At 42.7% G+C, this 6,772-nt stretch overlaps 1 pseudogene; it reads left to right on the plus strand.

The window, feature by feature from the left end:
- Window positions 1–2,430: 2,430 nt before the first annotated feature.
- On the plus strand, window positions 2,431–2,935 carry LOC113605970 (D-aminoacyl-tRNA deacylase 2 pseudogene; annotated as a pseudogene).
- The last annotated feature ends 3,837 nt before the right edge of the window (window positions 2,936–6,772 follow it).

The following is a 6,772-nucleotide window of genomic DNA, read 5'->3' on the forward strand; positions in this document are numbered from 1 at the left end:
CTGAATAGCTATATTAAAAAAGAAATATTACAAGTCAATTACATATGTTCACATTAAGAGTTAGAAAAAGCAGAATAAATTAAACCTTAATTAAGCAGAAGAAAGGAAACAACAAAGATCAGTGTAGAAATCAATAAAACAAAAAAACAAACATAAAACAAAATCAATTCTATTAAACCAAAAGTATGTATTTTGAAAAGATTAAAAAAAAGAAAAACCTTTAGCTAGACTGAATAAGAGAGAAGACACAAATTATCAAAATCAACAATGAAAAGATGGGACATCACTACCAATCTGATAAAAATTAAAAGAATTTTATGGCAATAACATAAAAGACACAAATTACCAAAACTTACTCAAGAAGAAATAGAAATTCTGTATAAATCTATAACAAGTAAAGTAACTATTGATGTTTAAACCTTTCAGTAAACTCTAGTAAATTATTTCACTGGTATAACTATAAATGGATTATAACCTTTAAAAACTGTGAATCACTGTATTGTACACCTGTAACTTATATAATATTGTAGATCAACTATACTTCAACTAAAAAACAAATCCAAAACAACCTAGTCTAGGTACTGCTGTGAGGGGGCTTTCCAGATGTAATTAAGATCCCAAATCAGTTGACTTTAAGATAGGGAGATATTCTCAGTGGGTCTGATCTAATCATATGGGCCCTTAAACGATGATACACTTTCCCTGGTGAGAGAGTTTTGAAGCATGAGAGGAATTTGACATAAGGAAGTATTACAGACTGAACTGTGTCTCCCCAAAACGCCTTTGTTGAAACACTAACCTCGATGTGACTATATTTGGAGACAGGGCCCATAAGAAAGTAATAAAAGTTAAGTGAGATCATAAGTCTGGGGCCTTAATGTGCTATAACTAGCGTCTTTATAAGAAGAAGAGACACCAGAGACCACCCCCTCTCTGCACACTCAAGAGAAAAGGCCATGTGAGGCCACAGCAAGAAAGCAGACATCTACAATCCACGAAGAGAGGCTCTCACCAGAAACCAATTCAGAAAGCACCTTGATCTTGGACTTGTGGACTTCAGACCTGTGAGAAAATAAATTTCCTCTGTTTCGGCAACCCAGTTTGTGGTGTTTTGTAGTGGCAGCCCTAGCAGATTACTACAGAAATATTCTCCACTTCATGTTTTGAAGACTGTGAGGGTCATGTGACGAGGAGTATGGAAAGTGGCCTCCAGCTGACAGCCATCAAGGAAACGGAGCTCCATCCTATAGCTGCAAGGAACTGAATTCTGACTCAGTCAATTGAGCTCAGAAAAGAAGCTCAGGGTCCAGATGAGGACACCTAGACTTCAGCCTTATAAGAACCTGAGCAGGGAACCCCGCCATGCCATGCCCAGATGTTTGCCCTACAGAACTGGGAGTTAGCAAAGGAGTTTTGTTTTAAGTTGCATAAACAAACAAACAAATAATTTCACTGGTGAATTCTACTAACATTTAAGGAAGAAATAATACCAATTCTACACAATCTTTTCCAGAATAAAGAAGAGGAGGAAACACATCCCAACTCAATTTATTAGGGCAGCATTACCCTGATACCAAAACTCTCACCAGCAAAGCCAATTAACAATTCCTGGGAAATAAAAATAGAAGCTGGGCAATAAAATAAAGTCTAACCTGTCTCTTTCTTTTCCTTGGGCTTCTCTAGCTTCACTCGCTCACAGGGTGCCGCATGCAGAGGCCTTGCACCCAGCACATCAGACCAGGGCTCCTGCGAAATGCCTGCAGCCAACACCTCAGCTCCACGGGCCGTGTGCAGAGACGCTGCTCCAGCCCGGCACTGCGATCTAGAACGTGAGCAGCTGCGCAGGCTCCATGAGAATTCTGCCCCCTCCCCAATTAAGGAGAACCCTATTAAGGAACCCCACCCACAGCCTGTGAGGAGCGCGCGTGCTCTAGAGCGCAAGCTCGCGCCTCTCCTGTCTTTGACCAAAGAGTAAAGCTTTCCTTTGCTTCTGAACCAAACTCGGTCTCGTTCTATCGGCACAAAGGACACCGGGCAGAAGGACCCTTGTTGGAGACCAACTTGAGAGGGTTGGTAACAAAACTAGAAAAAGATATTACAAAAAATAAAACTACAGACTCAAATTCCTCATGAATATATGTGCAAAAATCCTTAACAAAACATTAGCAAATCAAATCCAACAGGATATATAAAAGGATAATACATCACAACCTAGTGGGTTTTATGCTGGGAATCAAAATTATAAATAATAATTGTCTCTGGATCCTGGGATTATGGGTAGTTTGTTTTCCTCTAAATTTTCAATAATGAACATAGCTTAGCTCTTCAACAAGAATTTAAGGCCTCCCGCCCCGCCCAACGCTCCCTGAGCGCCGGGGGCGGGCCTGTGCGGCGCGTGGCTGGAACCTGGGGGATATCCGCGCGGGCTTGAGCCATGGCTGAAAGTGGCCGGGCACCTCAGGCCCGGGCCCTCCTGCAGCAGTGCCTGCACGCCCGGCTGCAAGTACGCCCCGCCGAAGGGGACGCCGCGGCCCAGTGGGTGGAGGTCCAGAGAGGATTAGTGATCCACCTGTGCTTTTTCAAGGGAGCTGATAAAGAGCTTCTTGCCAAAATGGTTAATACACTGTTAAATGTGAAATTAAGTGAAACAGAAAATGGCAAGCGTGTCTCTGTATTGGATCTACCTGGCAACATTCTTATCATCCCTCAAGCCACCCTTGGGGGGAGAGTAAAAGGAAGAAGCATGCAGTATCACTCTAACTCTGGAAAAGAAGAGGGGTTAGAACTTTATTCCCAATTTGTGACTCTCCAAAAAAGAATTAGCTGCTAACAGCAAGTGTGCCGAAGCTGGGGTTGTGGTGGAACATGGTACTTACGGCAACAGGTGTTAAAGCTCGACACCAATGGACCATACACACACCTAACTGAGTTTTGAAAAATTATAAGTTGCTACAGTTGTAATTAGATTCTCTTCCCCTTCTGCTTGAGTACACTCATCTGCAGCATTTTTAGACAAGAAAATCCTGGGTCCCATCCATACCTCTGCAGCCTGCTACTTGGACGACCTCGCCACGTCACCTAAACACTGGATCTCAGTCACCTTCCATCCTGCTTTCCCCTAAACTCACACTCAAAATTTTGAAAAATGCCTTGTATTCGCTTTATGGTCATTGATAAGAACATGGAAATGTTCTTAGAGAGCTGTATTTAAGCATTTTACAATTAAGCATTCTAGGTAACCAAGAAAAATATATTCTTATACCCTCAAATGTATGTAATATGTAGTAAAAATCACTATTTGTGTTACGGTTACAATTATAATTTTGTCAATTTTGTTTTAGTATTTCAGATTTCCATATTTTGAATGAAATATGCAATTTACTATTCCTTCTAATAACATCTATGAAAATGTAATACAAAAATGTTATTGTACATTTAAATATTATTTTCCAAGGACATCCAAGTGCTTTAAATTATTTTAAGAATCTTTAGTTGATAGAGCAATAAGGTATGGGGGACTAAAAGTTGTTTTTATTTAATATACTAATGGCTTAATACTAATGGCTTAATATTCTGTTTCTCAGTTTTTTACCAAAGCAATGTGTGTTGCATTTTCTGTCTTTGGTTTTTAAAAGTTACTGTTTCATTAAATTAATGTTCATAAATTTTTTTAGGAAGTTCCTTTCTTGTTGGTTTAGATTGCTATAAAAGGAATAAAAAGGGGAAAAAGAGAATTTAAATATTATTATTTTAAAGAATTTTCCTCCAGTGTTTCCTGGAGTATATAGGAAGTGGAAGAAACACTGATTTGGGTGAAAGAGTCACAAAGTAAAAACATTTCTCACTTTCTACAAAGTAAAAGATGAAATGAAAGCATGAAACAAAAAAATAGTAAATGTTTACATATGTGATGCCCCCTCCCCTTTCCTACAAACAAGCAGGAGTCAAGCAGAGTTCTTAGTGAAAACCAGGGGCCTCAGCCCCCAAGCCCTTCCCTGCACGATGGGGGCTTTTGCATGTGAACATGAATCAGGCTTTGTAATTTGCATGGCACTTAGCTCCTCTTTGAAGGAAATGTGATGACAAAGTCATCAAAGTGGCAGTTTTTTAAAATGGCATGTCATGTGCAGAAAAGAGAAATTCCTAAGTATTAATTCATTCCCTGTTCTTAGCTGGGAACTTGAACATTATTATAAGTAAACAGTTGCTCTAGCACCAGGTACTGAATGAGGTTATTGTGCATTTGGTCTCTGCTGATGGGAGACCAGAACTGGCCTACCTCTGAAAGCACCGGCAGAGATTTAAAATGTAATTTTATTTCATTTTATGTTTCGTTTTGCAGTTTGCAGAAGGAAACAGTGGTTGATAAACAGAGCAATTTCTCTCCTTATCAATCTCCCACTTTCCCCGAAGCTCTGGTTCACAGCTCTGGTGACACAACTTCTTCTCCCTCAGTTTGGACCAGAGTGGCACATTTGGAGACTAAATCTTGAGACAGTTGAGGCAGACCCACTGAGCTGGTACCAGTGCTGCGACGGAGCAGGGTTCCACCCTTGGGCCTGCCTGGGCCTGAGATGCGTGGGATCCCTCTCTACTTGGGCCCCAAAAACCTCCCCACGTATTTGACAATGCCCCAAATTCCTTTAAAAAGAGCATTTACACTAGAGACAGAAGGTCCAAAATGCTAATAACTGTAGGAAAGGACAACCATGGGCTGATATTCAAACTAAAATGCAAATGACTGATAGAGAGCTGTGTCAGAGAGCTGACTGCTGAGAGTTCAAGGTCCCTGAAAGGAGGAATGGAGGATTCTTCCCACAGGATTTTGCCCATGTTTGGAAGCCATCTCTCCACCAGACCTGAAAACTGCCTCTATATTCTTGTCAAAGAACAGCTTCGGATCCTTGGGGTCTCTGAGCTAAATAACATAACCAAGAGTTCTATGATGCAACATGGCTGACTTCACACAAATAATTACCAAATTGCAGCTCTCATTCAGGGCACACAACAAAGTGCCAGAAGCACCACACACACAGTGTATCTCGAATCAAAAGGAGAAGGTGCCAGGCCTGATTTATCAGGAGGAATAATTCTATGAAGGATGCTGCTACTGGGCTGCGAGCTTCCGACAAGTACAGCAGGAGGCTGGAGGTTGGCTGACTGGGAAGAGGACATGAAACAGAAATTGAGGGTGAGAGCAGTCCATTTACAGGACAAGAATCAGAGGTGTGAGAGGCCCTGGGCTAGGGGAGAGTGTGCAGGGTGGCTGAGGGCAGCCTGGGACAGGTAGATGAGGATTGGCCTTAGAGGAGGCTGCAGAAGCCCACTGAGGGCAGGGCCTGGGGTCACCAGTGTGCCTGAGTGTCAGCAGTTTCCCCTGAGGCTGATTGTGTCAGTGAGGCCCTGACTCCCTTGAGGCTGCCTCAGTGCTCTCCCTGCAAACCCAAAATACCACCCCTGCCCATCTCACCTCAGAATCTGCTCTGCTTGGGTTTGGCCAGGGCCAGGACATACATGAGGAACCTGAGAGGAAACCCCCTTAAGGCTTGAAGGTCAAGTCTTACGATTTCCACCTATGAGGCACAGCTCCAGGGTCACTGTTCACAGAGCCACGCCTTGTCTGCCGCTTTCCTCCACTTCCCATATCCCTGGTCTTGCACATGCTTCTGTTTGCTGGGCTCCGCAGGCTCTTGTTGCTTTACTTGGCATCTGAGTGTCACTCTCCAGGTGCCCACCTAAAATTTTATCAAAATGCAATGTGATGTAATGTGGTGGTTAAGCAGGTGGACTCTGGTGTCAGACTGCCATCCACTGTGCAATCATGGGCACTTAAGCACTTTCTGTCTTGGTTTCCCTATATGTAAAGGGGGATAATAACACAACCTGTTTACCTAAGGTTGTTATAAGAATTGAAAGAGCATTTGCTAATGCCTGGCATGGGTCACAAGAATTGGCTTTAGCTTATTTATTTAGTCATTCAACACATTTGTATGGAGCGCCCGCCAGCCACATGCTGTCTCAGGTGATGGAGATACAAGGTGAGTAAAAGGAAGCACTGTCCTTGCCCTCAGGAGGCTTCCAGTCTAAATGAGGGATGTCTAGACTCTAATCAAATATTACAATGTAATTACTGCAAATGCATTTTACATGTAATATAAAAGATGAAAATGTATTATAAATGTGAGTAACAGGAAACAGTGCTGCCGAGAGGAGGTGTGTAGTACTAAGAGAGTATGATGAGGAGTCTCACTCGGGGAGGGGTGAGATGTGTGAGGAAGGACGAAGGGCACTTTATTTCCTTGATCCCACCTTCTCACCTGGCATCTTGAAATAACCACTGGCCACCCCTTCGACTGTGATTGATGAAAAGGAGCCAGGTAGCTTATTGAACTAAATCAGTGCCCGGTGATTGTATAAACACCAACCACCATAGTGTGTCAGCAAAACATACTATGGCTCTTCCACCAGCTATACGACATAGGACAAAGCTCCCATTCAGCTGGGCCTCAATTCATCAGCTCTGGAGTTAAATGCCATAAGCCCCACTCCTAGAGGTCTGTGGGAGCCCTGGCGCCTGAGGAGACCTTGACCTCTGCAGCAGGTGGGGTGAGCCTTGTTGGATGGGTCCTGAGCATTTATGGGGAATATTTCAGACTCTTACAGTGCCTTGAAGCCCAGAGTGATGAATCATGACAGAGGTGCTGAGGGGAGTGTAAAAATCCAATGACTACATTAGACATATTTAAAACTGTTCAGACTCTCAACTCTCAAA

Source organism: Aethalodelphis obliquidens, unplaced genomic scaffold (genome assembly GCF_003676395.1).
Source record: "Aethalodelphis obliquidens isolate GAN/ISIS:26980383/991018 unplaced genomic scaffold, ASM367639v1 scaffold3, whole genome shotgun sequence".
Lineage (NCBI taxonomy): Eukaryota > Metazoa > Chordata > Mammalia > Artiodactyla > Delphinidae > Aethalodelphis > Aethalodelphis obliquidens.